At 44.5% G+C, this 18,925-nt stretch overlaps 1 protein-coding gene across 8 annotated transcripts in view; it reads right to left on the bottom strand.

Moving 5' to 3' along the window:
• Positions 1–18,925, bottom strand: part of LOC105489309 (uncharacterized) — a 201,544-nt gene that overhangs the window by 166,245 nt on the left and 16,374 nt on the right. For 2 of the 8 annotated variants that reach the window (XR_011616739.1, XR_011616738.1), the window contains exon 3: positions 13,614–17,203. The exons of 4 other annotated variants lie outside the window; for them this stretch is intronic. The gene's annotated coding sequence lies outside the window, so the exon portion shown is untranslated. Of the gene's footprint in view, positions 1–12,156; positions 17,204–18,925 lie in introns of those variants that run through there. 2 more of the 8 variants (XR_011616733.1, XR_011616735.1) reach the window with 2 other exon arrangements.

The raw sequence follows: 18,925 nt of genomic DNA, 5'->3' as shown, positions 1-18,925 counted from the left end.
TCCCCACCTGCCCTCCCTCCATTGCTGCCCAGACCTGCACCCAACTTCCTGGAAGGTCAGAGGGATGCCAACCAGGAAAGAGGATGCTGGAGCATGGGGGCAAGCAGGGAGAGGGAGCAGTGGGTGCAGAGAAATCGGGGGACCCCACGGGAACACAAGCTAGGCAGCCCCACGGGCTCTGGGCCCTTCACCCCTTCCACATACTAGGGAAAGAAAATGTGTGAACAGAGGCAATACTGTATGAAGGGAGCAAGGGCAACGAAAAAGAATTTTACATGGACCTTAGAGAGGAACGGAGGAAAGGAATCTGGTGTGTGTGTGTTTGTGCACATGCACAGGTACGTGTGTTTTAGCCCTAGACACGCGGTCTATCAGAAGGACGTGGGACAAGGTCAGGAATGAACTCCCCTTTGAATCACCCTCAAGCAGGCAGAGGAATTGGGACTGATTTATGAATGTATTTCCACAATTTACTTGAAAATTTGTAATGTCTGTGCAGCCTGGCAAGAAAAAAAAAGGCGAGGCACTGTGAAGGAACGCTTCTGCTCCACTTCATTGTAAAATTATCCCATGCTACCTGCTCTAATCCCCTGAAAACAAATTAAATCCTCACTAAGCTGACTTTAAATCAATAGTTTCATTTAAGAATAGTGTGACTTAATAAAAATAAAAAACTAACTGGTCCAGCCAATTTAAGAGGGAAATAAATCATTGCCCAAAGAAAAATAGCAGATTTAACTTGTATATGGGCCCCGGCTCTATTTAGAAGGGAGAGTTGGCGTCTAAATTAACTCTGGCTGGGGAGGAAGCTCATCGACCCATTCAGAAACTCGCTTTACCACGCACACCCCAGGAATAAGGAGGCCAGCCGCTCCCAAAATGGGAAACAGCATCTCAATCTATATTTTGAAAAATGTAACCACTAAAAAACAGAAGATGGCATCCTTGGAAGCATCCTGGCAACCCTAAGACTGCAGTGCCACATGTGAGGGCCAGGAAACCCATGTCAGGTCACGGCAGAAGCCACAAGGTTCCTTGTGAAGATGCACTGGTTAAGGAAACAGTGTCCTCAACAAGCCAGGACAAAGGCAAAAATAGGTGTGCTGGATAAACACCAGTAATTATAATAGGTGCACAATCTATTTGCAATTATTCTTTGGAATACATCTAAGTGTGGGCTAGACATATTTTTGGCAGTATACAAAGGCCTGGCTACCATTTTGTGAATAAAGTCATCTAGAACAAAAGAGTAAGACTCGACACAACAGGGCAAGTAGTTACAGAGAAAACTCTGCAATCCCATAATTCTAAACTAGCACTTTGTCCCATTTAGCAGAGTACTTCTCTACTAATCATATAAATTAGAAAAATGCTTAGGATCTGATGCTTGCTTACTGAATTGATTATTCGGTATTGAGGCTATATAAACATTAAAGTGAGTGCCTTCAGAACACAACACATCAATATTATCAGCGTCACTACTGCCCCTATCATATTTTAAACATCTAATAATTATACAACGTCAATTCAGTTACTTACTGATGTTTATTGCAATCGAGCACTTGTATTTATCATTTTGACAATAACAAATAATAAAACGTACTCCTTCTAGTAAAAGACTTAAGCCTAAAGAAGCCAGGCGAGACCATTTAGTTCCTTTCCATAGTCTCTCTCTCAGAGACTATATTAATTTTCATTTGCTGGCCAGAAAAATACCTGGCCAAATACCTAGAGACATCAGTGTATGAAAATGGCACAGTTTGGTGGAAACACTCTGGCTTAGACTTAGGCTCTGGAGGCTCAAGCCATGCCCCCACATTTAGAATCCTGTACTGTTTATCTAGCTATTTGATATTCTGGCCTCAGTTTTATCATCTATAAGATGGAGGCAATAATACCTGCACAGTTTACGGAGTTATTAGGAGGCCCCAAGCAGGCGACGGAGGGTACTTTGCAAGGTGACACACAAAAGTGAGAAATGACCAGGCCTCCCGTCTGTCGAAGGACAAGCATGGTAATTAATTCTAACTTAGAAAACACTGGCTTCCTGTACATTCTCCCCTCGTAACCTCCCATGGATGATGGCTCCAGGTAAGACCCTTGCAAAATGTGGTAACCAAAGAGTTTCTTATTGTAGAACTAAGTAAGGGACATGCACAGCTATGCCCATTTTATGTCAAACCCGCGGTTCAGAACGTTGGGTGGTGGGCACAGCTATGCCCACTTTAATGTTGGGTGGTGGTAGCAAGGCATCTGGAAGGAATTGTTCCAAACTTGATCAAACTTGAGCAGTTGGTGAGATGAATTAGTGGCCATTTCATGGCATCTATCTTGGTCCCGCTGCAAGCAAGTGACCTGACAACTACAAACTAACAACGTATTTGTTTCTATTTGTAGTAAATTAGGAGTGTTTTCCTTTTCCGGAAGGTCAACCCGTTGTTTTCAATACCCACTCAAGTGAAAACTTTCACTATTATGAAGCAATTCCACAGTGGCCGCTCCTTGAAAAGCAGTTTAAAATCATTTTGTGAATGACTTCTCTCGCTTTCTCTGGGAGGGAGGTGGGCATTTTATAAATGAAAAAGCTAAGCATGAGCCAGAGGCCTGGCCAGACCACTGGTAAACATGACTGCACAACCAAAAGAACAGCTCACCACCCCTTTCTGCGATTCCCAAACTTTCAGCTTCTGGCAGGGTCTGCTGTGTGCACAGAGCACCCATCAGCCCTGAGCAGACCTGAGACATTAGCACAGGAGCTGTCATCTGGAAAAGTGTCACCTCCTGTCCAGCTGAAGTTCCATGAGGCTTCTGCCAGGGACCTGAATAAATATTACAGAACAGCCCAATCTCATTGTCCTCATTTGTCTTCCAGAAGCCCTTGTCCTGTCCTGAGCTTACTGACATGGCCAAAAGACTGAAAATGCTAACAAGACAGGGAGCCCCCCATCTGCAAATCCTGTTCTTACCCATCAAGCTAAGCCAGCACCTGTACTTGTACCAGGTTGAGCCCAACAGCAGCCTCATATCCTAAGGCACAGCTCACTCTGAGTTCTGAGCCCTCCCAAGGGAAGGTCTTAACCCTAGTTCATCCATTTCCAAAGCTGAGGCCATGAGCGGAGCACCCCAGGATGCTCTCCGCTCTGCCCACAGAGCGAGGTCGCTAGTCTCTGAAGCATGTCCCAGTTTTCCCACACTTCCCCTATGAGAAGAATTCTGAGGTGCTTGTTAAACATCCAGCTCCCCAGGTCTGTACCCTGAAGATTCTGTTTGAGTGATCTTGGGGAGGACATAGGACCCAGTGTGTTTAGTAGGTACCTAAGGGGATAACAATCAAATGTGACTCAAAGCCAGTGCGGTAACCTTGGCTCAGGAACAAGCAAATCTGGCCCGGCCCGGTAGCTCACACCTGTCATCCCAGCACTTTGCAGGGCCGAGGTGGGCAGATTACTTGAGGTCAGTAGTTCGAGACTAGCCTGGCCAACATGTTGAAACCCCTTCTCTACTAAAAATACAAAAATTAGCCGGGTGTGGTGGCAGGTGCCTGTAATCCCAGCTACTCGGGAGGCTGAGGCATGAGAATCACTTGAACCCAGGAGGCGGAGGTTGCAGTGAGCTAAGATCGTGTCACTGCACTTTAGCCTGGGCGATAGACAGAGAATTGGTCTCAACAAATAAAGAAACAAGCAAGTCAGCTCTAGACAATTCACCATGAGTTTTGTCAGATTCACTCTATGTGCAGAATGGTGGTACACATGTGGATTCAGGGTTTCAGGGCCCTTGTGCAGGCCATGAAACAGCACAAACCTGCCACCCTTGCAAAATGTGGTAACTAAAGAGCTTCTTATTAATAAGGAGTATCTGTACAGGTCAAGATTTCACATGCGGCTATCCCATTCCTAAGGTGACTGTCCTGTGGAGAGCCTCCTGGTTCTTTCACAGCAGCAGTGTCCCAGGAGACCACGCATCGGAAAGGAGATCAAGGAAAGAGCCACGTATCCCCTTCCAAACACACCAAGCAGAGTGCCTCAACCTCTCAACAACTTAAGGAAACTAACCGCCACTCACCAGAATTGCAAGACTCTCAGAAAACACGACAGAATCAAGTGGAAAAATCAAGCCAGTTTCTGAAGTGGTTTAAACTGAGAAGTTTCCAACCAGATTCACTGGATGCTGACGTGCTTCCTCATGCCTGGCTTCGCGGACAGCCTGGGGTGTGGTTCTCTCTGCCAGCGTTGCTACTGCACATCTTTGCTATTAATTTCCAGTGTAAAGAGATAAGGTTGGTGGGGCCACCACAACTTTTTGTTTCTTTTCTTTTTCTCTGTCTGATAAGAAAATGGCTTTCCAACCAGTAGAGAAATTCAGAGACAACTGGTGAGAAGGCCGGTGAGGCTGGTGAGGCCAGTGGCATGCTATTCAGTGCAGCAGCCCGGAGGGAGCAGAGAGCAATGCTCGCAGCTTTCACCTTCTCTAATGTGGTCAGCCCACATTTTGTAAATGAGTCTGTTTCACATTCAGTGCTACACATACTCTTTGTGAAATAATTTTAAAAGCCTCAGGATACATTGCATAAAAAACCAAACAATTAAAACATTTTATGAAACACAAACAACAACAGCAGAAACCCATAAAAACAGCATCTGGGCTTTCATATCTCCTTCAGGGCCTGTAAAGTGGCCAGGGTTGCTGGATCATGAGCCATGGAACACAGTCTGCTTCTTTCTCCAAGTACAGCTAGGCCAGGTGCACCTACCCTCCCATAAAGGGACATGCCAGCAGGCCAGAGGCCCTGACACCTTGCACCCTGCTCAGCATCTGGGAGTCTTCCATCGGCAGGTGGTTCGTGGGCACCTTGTGTTCTCTTCGCATTGACCGGGAGTGCCTGCCTCCCCGAGGCCATGTCCCTGTGGCCTCTGGGGTCCTTCCCTGTCCCATCCCATCCTCTCTCACTGAGTCATAGGGCCTCAGAGCTCACTTGTTTCAACCATGCCTTAACAATGAAACTGAGACCGATTGAAACCCCCAATGCAACAGCGCTGACCGATGATGGGACATTTAAGAGGCATTTGCATCAGAGGGTTGGCTCTACCCTCATGGGGAGATTAACGCTCTTTCTCCAGAGTGAACTCTCACTCTTGCAAGACTGGATTAGCTATCTGGAGAGCAGGAAGTCACAGAGCAAGGCCACCCCTTGCGTTTTGTCTCTTTGCACACCCCTTCTCACCTCTTTCACATGTGTTCTTGCCAAGTAATGTCACCCGCCATGTTGCAAAGCCCTTGCCAGATGCAGCCACCTGATCTTGAACTTCCCAGCCTCCAGAACTGTGAGTGAACTACCTTTTTTCTTTATAAATTACCTAGTCTTGGATCTTCTGCTATAGCAACAGAAAACAGACCAAGACATGACTTATCCAAGAGCTTTCAGGGAATTCATGGCCAAGCAAAGGTTTGAACCAGCAGCCCTGACTCTTGGACAGAAGTATTCCTGGCACACACGCTGGAGGCTCAGGAGTGAAACCACCTGGCACAGGTGCTTTAAGAAAATGCAGGTAAAGAAGCAGCTGTCACTTCTAGTAGGCAGAACAGGGAAGTGTTACGTGGTTGGGCCAAGGTGTGTCCCAGATGTGTCCAGACATGGTCACCTGGTATCTGTGATTGGTGGTTAGACCATGGCATGTTGTCTGTGTCCAGACACAGTCACCCGGTGTCTGTCTGTCTTGCTGCATTGGGTCATGAGTGGCTTGTCTGGTGTTGCTCTTCAGCAATGTGTTGTGTCAGGGAGAATGCCAGGTCCAGCTGTGTGGGCTGGGCTGGCACCAGGGAGGGGCTGCTATTCTGTTTCTTAGAAATGCTCCCATTTCGCAGCTTTGTTCCAGTTGGTTTCTGGCACGTATCGGCCATGTGGGACCTGCCCAGCCGCGTGCACACCTGCGGGTATCAGTGCCCCATCTCCACAGCATCAATCAATTTTTGGTTCCTGTGAAATGTCTCAGCTTCACAGTGGAGAGGCTGGGACAGGACCATTAGTGAGAGCCTCAGTTCTCCTGATGTTCCTAATTGCTGCATCCCAGCATAGCCATGGTCAGAGGCAGTGTTTTGTCAAAGTCCAGGCTTCAGAATCAGGCAGACCTGGGATTTTGCTTGGGCTCCCTCTCTAACAAGTTGTGATAATGAAGAGCAGGAGATGAAATCTCTCCAGGCCTCAGTTTCCCATCTGTAAAGAAACACCCTTACCTTCAATAGTTAATGTGAAGATTTCAAAAGATTATATGAGTTTACCATATGTGAAGTATTAATAAATGTTTAATCATCACTCTACTCTCTACAATTTACCTAACATCTACCTTGCGATTTGACATTTGAAGTTCTCTCATCTTCACAAAAATACATAATTGTCCTTGTTTAACAGATAACAAACTGGAATGTAAAGAGGTTTAGTAAGATACCCTGAGGTTAAAAAGTGAGTGAAGTCTGAGGCAGGGTTAAATCTGTATCTGTCTGTATCCACAACCCATCATCTTCCCAACTGACAAGGGATCCCCGACCAGGGCTGTGGGCCACATGCACAGATGGCCTCAGCAAATCCTGATGCAATATTGTGGGGTATGAGTTTTTTGGAGAAACAGGTTCATCACATCTCAAAAAAAGGTTTTGCATCAAAGAAGGTTAATAACCCAGCATTATACCAACTTTTCCTGACTTCCCCATTGCAGGCACTTTCAACATGTCTTAACATCAAAATCTTCCTTTAAATAACATCTTATCCAAAACTTTATCATTTACCAAAGGTAGGGAGGTTAAAAACTGCTTTGGATTAAGGGCACATGGTGGGTGGGAGAGAAGGGATCAACGGCTCAGGTCCTTACCAGCTCAGCCTCCTCCTCCTCCCAGTCCTGCCCCTGCCAGGTGCCGAAGCTCCAGGGATCCCAGGTGGAAAGCCACCATGCCAACAGCCACAGTTACCACAACAGTTTTCCACATTATCTGCATTGCGGCAGCCACTAACAATTCCATCAAGAGACACTCAGAGCAGAAATCATAAATGTCTCCAAGATGCTGTGTGGACTGAGGCAATGCTCAGCTCCAGTGTGACAGGTTCCACTTTAAGGACCAGGCCTCAGATGGTTGCGTGAGGAGGTTTCCTGAGCAGACAGCGCAGGGAATGGAGCACAGAGTGCTTGGTGGCCCTCCCTGAGTGCTCGCTGTCCTGCCTCCAGCATGTGAGGAATTGAACTCTGAGTGGAAGACTCTTAAGCCTAGCAGTCAGCGGAACGCAGGACAAACACCGGCCGAGAACACCCCCAGAGGCACCTAGCCAACCTTTCTCCGAATGATTTCCGAGACGCCAAGAAGAACTTCCCAGAACGACACTCCCCACCCGGCCTGCGAGGAAGTCTGAAATGAACCCTCAGGTTTCATTATTCTGTATCCTAAAGAATGTTCTACCTTCAAATCCCTGGCTGGAGCTGCACACACAGAAGGATAAAGGTCCCCCAAGACCACAGGAGTCGCCACTCCAGGGAGACCGTGGGTTATAGCCCCAACCGATGTCTGAGCAGTGCCTTAGATTGCAACGGTGCCTCACAGCCTCACTTCATCTGTTCTTCCCAACTACTCATGAGATTGAATGCAGGAGGTGGACGATCCTCTTTTCACAAATCAGCCACTTCATGAGATGTTTATAGAGGGACACAGCAGAAATACTGACGCTGAGCCTGTCCCCTCTCCAAATCACTACACCTACACCAAGAGGCTACAAGAACAGAAGTGGGAAGAGGCATTAAAAACAATTTTTAGCTGTTTCTTAAAAGTGTCTGGCCTTGACATTGGCTAGGCATCATCAGAACACTAGACCACATTGCACTTAATAAGCATTGACGTTATGGGAATCTGTCTTCCGAACGTATTACTTCCCGCTATGCTGTCTTTTGTTATAAAAGCGCTGCAGCATTTTTACAGGTTCCTAGAAATCCCGGGAAGAGTTTCTAGAATCCTAGTCTCACAGAAGGAGCTGCATTCCAACGTGAGGTATCTGTCGCCTGCATTGGACTGGTAGTGACCAGTGTTTCCTGGTCCACATTGTGGAAACACCATAAGGGATACCTCCAGAAAATAGCTAATTTCAGGGCCAGGTCATGAAGGAAAATGTGGCACAACTGCCATCAACCCAATCAGCAAGTGGATGATCACTAGGATAATGCCCTTCTCCGTCAGCCCTTAGAACAATGCACTTAGCCTGTATCATGTGACCTCCGTGTGCCTCCCCGGCTACCATAAGCTCCTTACGAGTAAAAGGTGAGTTTTAGAGTGAGACTGTTGTGCCATAAAAAAGTGCCATATGAACAAAAGATCATTGTATTGTATAACACATGTGTTTCCTCCAATGAAATTTTTTAGGACGGGGACTTTATTGTACTGATTATCATTTTTGTCTTTTAATTTTTGACGTATAATTAATTTCTTGGACACCCAAGAAAGTGTTGATGTTTTTGACACATGAAAAGCCAAGCTTCCCTTTGGTTCATGCGCCTCCTGCCTTATGAAATTGCTGTTCCTGTTATTTAGAGTCGTGCTCATCTTGTTCCAGGTACTGGACCATGCACATGTGTGGTCCCAAAGCCTCCACACAGCAACCCAATGCCCAGTTCAGCAAAGCTGTCAAAGACCTTTAGGAAAAAATATTTAAAGACCAACAACAACAACAAAGAAACACATAAGGCAAAAAGAAGATTTGCCCATGAGGCAGTAAAGACCTAGCATATAGCATAGTGCTTGGCAGCTCCAGCTCCAGCGAGGCAGCCTGGCTGTGAAGCCCATCTCAGAACGCCTGCACAGGATGCCGTGCTCCATGTAGGATGCTGGGAGAAGCAGTGGGATGGGCCGTGGAGGGTCACAGCCTCGGAATGGGTGGCCTGCAGCTTCTGGAACTCGGTGAGCTTCCAAATGACATTTCACACCAAAGCTATTAGAAGATTAGTTTTTATGCAGGGCAAAAAGCACAAGAACATAAGACAATACATGAAGACAGCAGCTAATGTATCATCACGATGCGTATTTTGTCTACTTCCAAAAACACTTTCCTAGAGCCTAAAATTGAATAATATGTATACACATGAAAATGTTCGAAAAAAAATTTAAGAAAGAAGCCAGGTAACTGAAAAATTGAAAGTGAGTAAATAATTGTATAATCAGCTAGGGATTATACACTTAACCATAACTGAGTTTTGAATTTCCTGGCAGTCAAGTCAATAAGTGAAACCTATGACTTTCTAAGGACATTACAGTTCTCAAGAAAGACAGTTTTCCCCAGGTAAGGTTCTGTGCTTAATTCATTAAGCAGATACGTAACATAAAAGACACTGGATAACATCATTAATAGTCTTTAAGAAAATTTAGAATATAGAAAAATGTGGATTATTTGGCCATCTCCTTTAAGATAAAATCAAAACCCTAATTTCACTTGTTCTTGTAAATTCCAGAATTAGTACATCTTACTGTAAAGGGTTCTTACACTGCACAAATGAGTAAAAATGTAATCGTTTTCATTTCTAAGACAGAATTTTTAGTTTTCGTTCATTAAAGATATTTGTATTGTGGCTTTGCTTCTCAATGAACCTAGAACATGGGAAAAGGGACATTTTCAAATCCTGTACCCTTTCTCTCCCTAGTGTCAGCTACCTGCTTAGGTTTCTGCTGAATTCTTAGTAGGAGTCAATTCGAGATGCAGCTCTGGATAGCTCTGCCCACAGAGCTCTCTGTGAAATGAAAATGCTGCCCACCTGCTCTGCTCAGTGCCACCACCACTGACCCCGCATGGCTCCTGAGGGCCTCGACTGCGTCCGGTGCAACTGAGGGACTGCACTGAAGTGTTCACTCTAAAAACAGTAAGCAGCAAATTTTATGCTGTGTATATTTCATCAAAATAAAAAATAAACTGTGCATATAGCAAGCTGTAGAAAGTTCACAGAGATTCTGAAAGGAACACAAATTTGTGTTAAGATTTTGCCAAGTTTGGCTCAATTTTGCTGGGCTTACTCATAAGATTTCTAAAAAGGTCTCTTGGTTCCTTTAGACTCAATTTCTAGAGTGATACAAACACAGGATCTGGTTTTCTGTCTGTGAAAAATACAGGATTTGGTTTTCTCTCTGTGAAAATGACAGTTTCTTTTTAAAAAGGTTGCAAAACTTGTCTCTTTGCCTTATAGGGTGATCTACCCAAAAGCAAAGCCTTCACCTCTGACCAGAACTACCTTCTGCACTTTGGTTATTTGTCTTGCCCTCATCGTTCTCCTTAAAATAAGAGAAACAACAAATATAAAACACATATAATACAGGCATATGTACATATGTAACAATATTATATACACTTAACATATTATACTAAATATTATAAATCTTTCTCTACATTTACATAATTAAAACTTTTTTTTTTTTTTGAAAGGAAGTCTTGCTTTGTTACCCAGGCTAGAGTGCAATGGCGCGATCTCTGCTCACTGCAACCTCCACCTCCCAGGTTCAAGTGATTCTCCTGCCTCAGCCTCCCGAGTAGCTGGGATTACAGGCATGCACCACCACACCTGGCTAATTTTGTATTTTTTGGTAGAGACAGGGTTTCTCCATGTTGGCCAGGCTGGTCTCAAACTCCTGACCTCAGGTTATCCACCCACCTCAGCCTCCCAAAGTGCTGGGATTACAGGCATGAGCCACTGCACCCACCCAATTAAACCTAATTTTTAAAATAATCCTGACCAAAGCTTCAGTTTACCTTCCACACGAGAACACATGCAAATTAGTACTGACCCAGAGTTCGACAGACACACAACTAAGCCTACGAGATTTCATATCACCAAATATTTCAATAGATTCATAAATAAAGTTGGTAGTAGGTGTGGGGCCTTCTCAGGTATGGTTTTGAGACAAGGGTTCTAGGTACAGGTGAGAACAAATCTGCAGTAGGTACATTTTCTAAAATGGTTTCTTTTAGGATCAAGCCAGCCCACTGTCTCAATTTCCTACTGACAGAAGGTGCAAGAGCTTTGCCTCCAAGTTGCCACAGTGCCTTCACAAATCTTCCATTCTCCCAGGCATCAGGTGCCCACACATCATGTTTTGCAGTGACAGGATACTACTTTTTGAAATATTGCCCTATTTACTTTTTCTGGTAATTCCTTTCCTTCCTTTACTCTTACCCCATTCAAGCACCTCTGCTGTCCGGCATTTACAGACTCAGGGGAATAATTCAGTAGAGGAGGAAAGAAAGAATCTGGAATCTCCTCCTGGCTCCTGGGTCTCAAAAATGTAGTCCCTTGGAGGAACAAATAAATACTCAAGCCAAGACATATGAAAGTTTTGAGGAGAGATGTGCTTGTCTCCCCAGTTGCCCACCCCTAACTCACCCTAGGACTAGATTAAAATGTACTGGCTTACAGGGAAAAAGAAAGGCGGATAAGAAAGAGAAGTCCAGTTGCAGGTAGGATCCTGGGAGGCTGCAAAACCTGACATAAGTTCATAAGATCCGGAGTTCCCATGCCCAAGAGAGAACATCTGTAGAGTGAGTCTGGGTCAACTGGCCCATGAGGAGCCCACAAGATTTCTGGAATCTAACACAGCAAAAGCACGAAAGGCAGATTCCCAGGCACCATCAAGTGCACGCCAGCGGCAGCAGCTACCAGGCATGTGCCAAGGAAGGGGAGAGCGACGTGAAGGCCAGGGGGCCAAGGACCAGCTCACTGCTCCGGAAGGGTAGGGGCCCAGACAGGGGGCAGCAAAAACCCCAGGCTTCCCTGGGCATCCCTGCAACGCTGAGTAAACAGTGCCCTGGGCATCCCTGCAACCTGCAACGCTGAGTAAACAGTGCCCTGGGCATCCCTGCAATACTGAGTAAACAGTGCCCTGGGCATCCCTGCAACCTGCAACGCTGAGTAAACAGTGCCCTGGGCATCCCTGCAACACTGAGTAAACAGTGCCCTGGGCATCCCTGCAACGCTGAGTAAACAGTGCCCTGGGCATCCCTGCAACCTGCAACGCTGAGTAAACAGTGCCCTTGGCATCCCTGCAACGCTGAGTAAACAGTGCCCTGGGCATCCCTGCAATGCTGAGTAAACAGTGCTGGGACAGTCGAGGGGCTAACTGACTTTTATTAACATTCCATTACCCCCAGAAAAAGGGAAACTTGAATTAGAAATTAAATCAAGTTACTAAAAACTAAAGACGTATATTTCTTGCACAAGAGTTTAGGCACTAAGAATTTTACCTCCTTTAAGTAACAATCTACAGCCTTCACCCGGAGGGTGTCCACTCCCTGGGGCCAATGGGCTTTCCTGATTCATCTCTTTGCAGAGCAATTCACAAAAGAAAGTCTGCTTTGGCTGCAACGCCAGCACTTACAGACCAGAGCATCCTGTTCTGCACTTTGGCCTTATCCGAAATGCGTGTATATCGTGTTCAAGTATCTAGAGCAGGAAGTGCAGACAGAGGGTAGAGGTCACACCTGCATCACAGCGTGCTCCCCTCAGAGTCCTGCTGTAACCTCTGTTGCGGATTTTCCCTTCACAAACCGTTTCATTAACAGTTACCTCCAGGATTTAACTGGAAAACTAAGCAATGTTGCAAGAGAGCTCTGGGGAAGACTGACCTTCCCAAAGATCTTTCTGAGCCAAGAACTGTTGAATTCTCTGAGCCAGAAAGGGCAGCTCTTTCTCTTCTGAAGACACCACTGCATTCCAGTTAGGAAGCCTCCCTAAGACAGGCTGCCCAGTGACCAGTGGCCACGCCGGCCCCCAGGGAGGGATGGAGAGCTCTGAGTAAATGTGATCTCTTCATCTGTACATGGAAAACCTTTTGGAAACGGTATGCATGCAGTCCTTATCCCTCAGCGTCCACGGAGCCCTGGGGACAAGGAATCACTCACAGAAATCTTCAGGACAGCTTTGAAAACCGACTTAGTCATCCACACACGCTTCAGAAATTATTCAGATAAGTTAGGAACCCAGAACATTTGGGCTGATTTTGTTATTTGTTGTATTTCTCTCTTGATGTTCATTTTATCCTCCAAGTTCCTTTCCTCTTATGCTAATAATTATCTGCCTTAAATGGATAAAAAGTGAAGACCCATTTCCTTCTGATTAGTCTGCCAGTCACCAGTGCGTCTTCTTGCCTGATCTACGCATTCCTTCTTCCCTCCAGCCTCAGGGCCAACTGGTGATCTCACACCTGGACTCCAGCAGTAACTTCCAGCATCACACCTGGACTCCAGCAGTAACTTCCAGCCCGCCTCCAGACACACCTCAGCCTGGTCTGCTCTGCTGTCAACTAGTTCCCTCTTCTCAATCACTTCCTTTCCATTCTCACTCTTGACTGCCTGCCACAGGTAAATCAAGCTGGCAGCAGTAATACAAACCCTACTACAACCAGACTGCCCAATGTGTTCCCTTTCCCCTGGCCACAGACAGAGCACGGCTCAGGCCGACCATAGCCTCCCACTCGGCTCTCTAGAACTTAACCTTGCAAGTTTAAGCCAGCTGCTCAACCTCTGTGGCCTCAGGGTCATCAAGACTGGATGTTCTCTAAGGCCTCTTTCAAATGTGCATAAGCAGAGACATTATGGGGGGGAGCCTATGCTGTTGGAGCCGAAAGGGGTCTTAAGTGCCACCATGACACCTCTGTTTATGCAAACTCCACATGCAGATGCCCTGTGCCAACTCCTCTGCCTCCATTTCCTCATCTGTAAAATGGGTATCACGAGAGCACTCACCTTGAAAAATGATGAGACTTAAACAAAATATCCATATTAAGTATTTAGAACATGGCCTGGCTCACAGTGAGATCTCAGTAAATGGTAGCTTTGTCATTGGTGTTCGTTAGGATTATCTGATTCTTACTTTCTTCGGACATCAGCCCACATCCACCACCTCCAGGAAGCCTGCCATGATGACTGCAGTCCTTAGTAATTTCTCCCTCTTAGTAACTTACAGCATTTCTTCTGTCTTCCCTTCACTTGACACACAATCACACACACTCTACAAGTACTGTTTCTGTATTCTTATTTTATCTAACTTGTGATGCTTTTCCCTCAACCAGATTTATGGAGGGCGCCCCCTATTGTGCTTCTCTATAAACACCATGGTGACTTGACAGTGCCATGCCTCTTGTTGAACACCTGGAGCTACCGACATTGGAAAACTCCAACAAATGCCCAATGTCCTAGTATGCCCAGAAAAGGGCCTGTCTAGGAAGCTGAGAGTCAGTCAAATTCGGGACCAAGAACTTCACTTCAACAAAGATAAGAGTCATTAACACATCCACTTCCATGGAAATTGCTCACGGCGGATGATCTGTGATTAAAAAAAAAAAAAAAATTAAAAAAAAAATTCCCCTAGCTGTTTGATCCACTTACAGGGCTAAGGAAGCCCAGAGATTTGGGAAAACTTCAGGTTTGGGGGTTTCCTTTAAATTCTGCATGTTATTAGCATAGTTTACTTTTTCCTTATCAGTGAATATTGTGTCCTTTGCCAATAACAACACATCTCAACACATAATGTGCCTAAAAGAAAAAAGGAGAGAGCAAGACCAGAGTGCTCGGGTGGCAGTAGTTCCTTAACACAACCCAAACACACAATGCTCAATATGTCATAATGGAGGTATCAATCTTAAAAGAATTTCATCAGTCTCCAAAGACACCATTGCCAGGAACCATGCCACACCATACCAGCCAGTGAGCCAGGCTGGTTCTTCTATCTCAAAAGATCAAATGCCCAGGAACACATGAGTCATCTGCAGATTCCTGCTAATGAGCAGAGCCCTGCACGAGGGTTGACAAGACTGAAGCCCAGAGTTCTTTGTCCATGAATGTTGGACAAGAACGGGCAGCGCCTGCTTCTTTTAACTTCGAATCTGCTTTAGCAAGAGAGCTAAATGGACAAGCATGCCCTGCACTTCTGTTTTCCATGAGGAGCCAGAAGTCATCAGCAAAGCTGCAGCCCAAGATGAGAGAAGCCATTCGCCTCCTGGGACCTCCACGGAGTGAATGCCTTTAAGATGACAAGAGCTGGGGTGTGGGAGGAAGGTCATTTTGTGACTGTGTCTTCATTTTGGTAGATTTTCTTGCAGATGTTTCCAGATTATCATGTCTTTATAATGGTCTTAGTAGACTGGAAGCGTTAATATTTTAAAATAAAAAGAAGTTACCACCTCAGCAATGCTATTAGTGTCACAATAGGTGGTTGTTTGTAATAAGAATCCTTGTACTGGGGATGAAAAGACAACTCTGCTTTTCTACCACGATGATAGATTCTGAAGCCTTGGCTGAGCAAGTGGTTTCAATTTGGGTGTAGCTTTCTGGAGAGGAAGCCTTTGGCCATGGAACAAAAGTAATCTTGTTCTAAAACAACTCCTGTGAGATCTCCTTAAACATGGGAGCTAACCAGGGCTTCTCAAACAATCCAACAGAGATATTTCAAAGACAGAATGCTCTCAGCAATCTGCTATTATATGGGAGCTAACCAGGGCTTCTCAAACGATCCAACAGAGATATTTCAAAGACAGAATGCTCTCAGCAATCTGGAATATTAAGTCCTTGACAGTAAGATCAATGATTTGCAAAGAAGCCCCTAAATCAGGGTCTTCAACCTTGGCACGATTGACATTTGAAGTTGGATAGCTGGGTAATTCCTCACTGTGGGGGGCTGTCCTGTGCACTGCAGGAGGTATACAGAAGTGTCCCACTAACTACAAGTAGCAGGAAGATCCCCTATGTTTTGACACCGGATTTCAGCCAATGCTTGATGCCTCACTCAGTGAACCAGCAAATTTTACCATATCACACTATAGCTTTTAGCAAGGGAATGCAAAAGACACCCCTTCATGTTCTTCCAAAAGATTTTCCAATAGAAGCAACTCAGAATGAACCCAGGTGATTTCAGTGGTTTCCAGGAATTCTCATGTTTCATGCATGGGACGTGGCCCCATGGTGCTCAGACCCTGCCTTATGAATAACTGTCTCATTCTCCTCAGGGAACAAATCCTCCAGCTTTCGAAGGACACCCAGACAGGTTGCTTAATGATCATTGGGACATTGTGGCACCGATTTTTTAAATGAAATACACATAAATATCCTGAGCCTGGGGGCTATTTCTCTCTAGTCCTGATGGCCTCTCTCATCTTAAAATAATTTACAGGAATTCTGCAATTATAGTAGGTCCCGGGTTGTTTTTCCTTGCATCACTTTACAGAGATACTTATCAAAAGCCCAAACAAGGCACCATAAATCGTTCACTTCCTTGGTAGGCTCATATAGTTCTGAGTCCCATGTGGTCTATCAAAGGGTCACTTGGTGAGAGGCCAAGCTGCCAGACGTCTTCTCTCATTGCTTTTTAATTTCCTCCCTTCCTTTCTTTATTCTCAGAGATACTACATCTTTAAATAAAAGACAATGCACAACTTTAAGGGAATTTCATTTTAAATAAAATGTTCCTGAATTTAAAAAAGAAGAAAGAAAAGGAGAAAGGAGGGGGAGGAGAGGAAAAAGAAAAGCCTCTTCTTGATAACTTGCCTGGACTTCTTGGCTCGGGATATTGGCCGGGTTCCCACTCGTTCCACTCCATACAATCGGTTACTTTCAGACAACTAGTCAATGGTACCAGAGCCAAACAAAAAGGGAGCGCGCTCATTGACTATTTTTCTTAAGCCTTGCTATTTACAGAAGATGAGCGTCATCTGCCTTCCCTAGCTGGTCTTTCTCCGTTGGATGGCTGGCTTCCTTCGTTGAGTCCGTTGTTGCTGCACTGGGCTTTGTGCGAGGGGCTCGTTTCTTGCAGGTGGCCAATTTCCCATGTCCCTAAAGTCCCCCCTTCCTCTGCGAATAGTCTCATTCCAGCAAACCTCATAGTCAGATGAGTGGGTGGTTTGGGGACTGAAACATGCCACGGAAGACTCATTTCTTTTGCCGTTAACTCCTGAAGCCCCACCCATAGTAATCAGAACATTCTGTCCAACAGATGACAAAGTCTGCATTTTGTCTCCTCTTTTGATCTATGAAAAATCATGCATCTCATGGCTGTATACGAAAGCAATCTGAAAAAGAGGTTTTTTCCTCCTTTTGACAAATGTTACTGGAACAGAAACTCTCTTGTTCCTCTCACTTCTGTGTTTCTTGATATTTTGAACTGGATAGATGAATGAATCAAGGAATAGTTGCAACACAATTCTGAAAGAGAAAACGTCATTTTAAAACAAAAATTGATAGCACACGTGTGCTTGGGTTTTGTTTTCATTAGAGTGCAATTTCCCTGAGGACAAGTATTTGCATGGAGTTCTTTATCCTTTGTTATAATGTAACTGTGGTATTATCAGTATATATATATTTTTTCTTAAATTAGGATGTAGGTGTTAATATGCTTCATTCATACCCTGGGCCAGGCTCCGAAGATACAGTAGTCCCTAAGTGGGGTTGCCATTTTGTGCATGTACTTGTAATGTATTTTACATTAGTCCTGTATTAGGGTGGGTCTCACGCACCAGAAGAGAGGATAATCTCCAGTCCCAACTCATGGCTATGACATGACATGACTGGTTTGTGTGTAAAAAGAATGTAAGCATTTCCTCGCCTGCGTGCTGAAACACCCTGGATGGAGAGACTATCCAGCCTTAAGCTTGAATTAAAATGCAAGAAAATTTTAGAAAATCACTAGGCAAGTAGGGGAATTAAATGACATGCCACAAAACTGGGTGAAGTGAGAGACAGCAGAGTCCCATATCAAAATCCTGCCTGCCTAACTTTATTTATCACCTGTGATAAATTCAGTACTAAAGTAATTCCTACTTCACTGGGCTGATGTTATCTCAAGAATAAAATAAGTATAAATTCCACATCTGGAAGTCCCTCATTTACTCTTAGGAAGGAAAGGTGACATGGGGGGATGGTTGTGCTTTACTGAAGGGTGATGTGCAGGGGAGCGATGACTTTTAAAAAGCTAAAAATGAAACCTACTAAGATTGTTAACATAAAAATTGAGTCAAAGTAAATCAATCATCATCAAAAACAACAACAACAAAAGATTCCTTGATTTAGAAGGTGATCATTTAATCAAACCTTCATTCTTTTTCTGTTGAAAGCTCTCTAATCTCACACTAAGAAAACAACTGTACATCCAGGTTATTCTGAACCATGGAAAAAACCGGAGTTTTTTTTTATTATTCAGAAAAATGGAAACATTTTTAACTTCAAAAATTTAAATAGCAGTTTTGTTAGTATCTTTTGTTATTACCTGTTCTGAATTCTTTTCAAAGAAAAAATACAAAGGAAGCAAAGGAACAACGAAAATTGAGGGATGATGAGAAAAAAGAAATGAAGGGAAGGATGAAAAACTAAAGGAGAACTACAGGAAGAAAGGAAGGAAAGAAGGAGAAAATAGTCTTCCAACACTTATAAAGACAGGTGTGCTAATAGGGAAGTACTGACATAATCAGCAGCTAATATAATATCATAAGCTACTCATTTAAAATTATTCTTGAATATTCCACTTGCGGAAATAGGAAGCAGTCTTATTTTTTCTATTCATCCTGCTAAGAGCAGATAAAATTCCTGCACATTACATATAAAGCAAACTTCAAAAGACTCTAAAAGTTGGAGAGAAGAAAGCAGACCACCAGCAGGAGCTCAGAACCCCAGGAAACACACAGTGGTGGTTTTTGTTGGTGGTGGTGATTTATTTATTTGGTTTTTACCTCATATATACTAGACTTGTTACTAGAAAAGCCAGAAACCCATAAATATCAATGGGCACATAGAAACAGACAGGAAGGCTTGTTCCCCATAGACAAAGGACCAGAGGACGCACTGCTTAAGAAGAGTGAAAACTCTTAAATGAAACTCATTTTATTCCAGCCAAATACCACAAAAAAAAACTGCAGTCCACTCCCACCCCTG

This window comes from Macaca nemestrina, chromosome 19 (assembly GCF_043159975.1).
Source record: "Macaca nemestrina isolate mMacNem1 chromosome 19, mMacNem.hap1, whole genome shotgun sequence".
NCBI classification, from domain to species: domain Eukaryota; kingdom Metazoa; phylum Chordata; class Mammalia; order Primates; family Cercopithecidae; genus Macaca; species Macaca nemestrina.
This window is presented reverse-complemented; position numbering and strand designations above follow the sequence as displayed.